The sequence below is a fragment of the Micropterus dolomieu genome, linkage group LG04 (assembly GCF_021292245.1).
Source record: "Micropterus dolomieu isolate WLL.071019.BEF.003 ecotype Adirondacks linkage group LG04, ASM2129224v1, whole genome shotgun sequence".
In the NCBI taxonomy this organism is placed as follows: domain Eukaryota; kingdom Metazoa; phylum Chordata; class Actinopteri; order Centrarchiformes; family Centrarchidae; genus Micropterus; species Micropterus dolomieu.
The window spans coordinates 18,601,762-18,604,325 of record NC_060153.1 but is presented as its reverse complement, the minus strand read 5'-3'; the positions used below and the strand labels follow the sequence as shown (position 1 = coordinate 18,604,325).

At 40.4% G+C, this 2,564-nt stretch overlaps 1 protein-coding gene across 3 annotated transcripts in view; it reads left to right on the top strand.

Annotated features, from left to right (window-relative positions):
- The first annotated feature begins 646 nt into the window (after window positions 1-646).
- LOC123970135 (inactive rhomboid protein 2-like) overlaps window positions 647-2,564 on the top strand; it is a 46,964-nt gene continuing 45,046 nt past the window's right edge. For 2 of the 3 annotated variants that reach the window (XM_046048024.1, XM_046048025.1), the window contains exon 1: window positions 647-838. The gene's annotated coding sequence lies outside the window, so the exon portion shown is untranslated. The remainder of the gene's footprint in view (window positions 839-2,564) is intronic. The other variant, XM_046048023.1, reaches the window with a different exon arrangement.

Here is a 2,564-nt window from a genome sequence, read left to right as displayed (position 1 = left end):
CTGTTAAAAGAAACGTTAAAGTATCACGAAGACTTGCCTTTGCTATACCACGGACACAAAGTGATGTTTATTTGCACGTTGTGTCTGTTTGATCCAGATAAAAGCAGCTGTAGACGTCAAGAGACTGGGCGATACAGCTTTAAAGTGTATTGCGCGCGCTCCCGCTCACTTTTCAGCACGACACCTGTCTGCCCTGCTGCCCAGTCTTTGTGGCCACGTAAAATCTTATTTCAGGTCTGTTAACACCTTATACAGTCTATGATTAACACTCAGTTAAAAACGGGGACATTTACGGGGACAGCTCCAGACGGGCACAGGCCACCAAAACAGGGGATTGTCCCCGGAAAACGGGGACGTCTGGTCGCATTATAGTGTAGACCTGGTCACCCTACAGTGTAGACCTGCTCTACATGAAAAGTGCATTAAGATATATGTTATAAATTGGCGCCATCTAAATAAAATGTAACTGGTGTGGAAGTAACTGCACCAATACCTTGTAAGAAAATAAAAATGAAAGTGAAGACATTATTAGAGACACATAGAAAGGATTTGAATCTTATAAGTAACTGAATGCCGAACTGTGAAATGCAACTACAATGACATATTGAGCTAACTACAGGGCGGTTGGCTCCCACGCAGCCGGGTGTCAGAGAGCTTGGACCGGGCCCAGCTCGGCGTAACTCCGCCCCCTGCTCCTCTGTGGAGCTGCAGCGAAGGATGTTGGAAGACAGAAAGAGGGAAGTAGTGACACACTGGTGGACAGTAACCTACAGTATTTTAACATTTCGGATATATTCCCTCTTCTAATGAATTATAATCCAGTAATTTCTTCTTGGAGGTGAGTGAAATAAGTCTCTTTAGACCGTACGGTTGTTTTTGGGAACGTTAAAGCCGATAAAAGTTAACGTTTACTTAAAATGTTTGGGTCAACGGCCATATCGAATTTTGAACATATTGAATATCTCAAAAGCACCACGTAAACCTGCTCTGGTAAAGGGAGTTTTAATAGCCGTGAACCGAGCTAAGTTAAACAAAGAAAAGCACAAATAACAGAGCAAATGACAGTTAATGTGACGTGTTAGCTAAAAACGGTCGTTTTTATCTAACATTAACTTGGACGAGTCTCTGAAAGCATGCCTCGGCAAGCCCTTTGTTGCTCTTACCCGCCGGGACAAATGCGGGCGAATACTAATAACGTTATTCATCTCAGATTTCCTGCAGTTATCCCAGTAAAGTTAAGTATAGCCACCATGTGCCGTGTGTTACACCCCTCACAATTGTTTTTCAAATGCTCTAGGAGGGAGTGTTCACACATGGTGTTTCATTGGTATTTAACCAGGAATTACCTGACATTTTTATCTGACTTATGACAGAAAGAAACTACATTTTGTACAGGCTACCCAGTAAAAGGAAGTGAAACCTTCTTGTGTAGCTAATCTTAAAAACTCCATCTGTCTTTTAGATTTACACAGTTGTGACAAAAAAAAAAATAGAGACCTGTCAGTCATTAAATTGCTGTTACTGCAGGTACAAAAACGTAGGTTTAACTGTTGTGCTCATGTGGGACACAGTCCTTACAGTTACTTTTCCACCTCCTGTGTGTGTGTGTGTGTGTGTGTGTGTGTGTGTGTGTATATATATACACACATACATACACACACCTGTTTTACTAAATCCATACAATGAATTGTCTGTTAATTTCTAGTGTGAATCAGGTGTAACGTTATGTCACTACAGTTTGTTACCAGCTGAATGATGGGCTGTAAGGTTAGGCTAGTTGATTTGAATTAGTGGTGTAATTTAAGTAAATTCACTTGCCAATAAAGAGTCTTTTAATTTTTCCAATATAAATTTAGTACCCTTACATTTTCAACAAGCTCTGACATTAATACAGAAATTATGCACAAAGAACTGTAGGGCCTCATGGAGGTGGGCGGCATGGATGAAATTATCATTGCAGTATTTGTCACAGCATTGCTGCAGTGTTTGTCTTATGATATATTAACAAGTTGGCCTATTCACAATCATAACAAGTGGAGGAGTCTTTTATTCTGGTTAGTCTAGGCACACTCATTGAGGGAAAGTTTTTTATTGCACTTTGCCATTGAAATCATACAGCCATGTCTTGTACACTAACTGAATCATTTGAAACATTAAAGGGGACCTATTATGCTTATTTGCAGCTCTTTATTTTTTATTGTGGGATTCCACTAGAGTAGCTTTGCATGATTCACAGTTCCTTGTTTATCTTATCTATTTAGTGTAGCCTCTGTCTGAAGAGACATCTAGATTTTGAAAGTATCAAACCGAAAATATCCCACCCCCTCCCTTCAGGCCTCTCTCCAAAGCTACACAGCCAAAACACATTTTCATGTGCAATGAGTGCAAGGGCAGAGTGCGGCAGGTAGGTAGGCCATCCAATCACTTTATTCAGTCCACATGAAATGAAACTTTAGTGTCAGAGCATTTGATTTAGGGCTGCAGCTAACGATGATTTTAGTATTCAAAGCTTCTACAGATTATTTCATCGATGCATCGTTTAAGAAGTACTTTTGCTTGGCGGC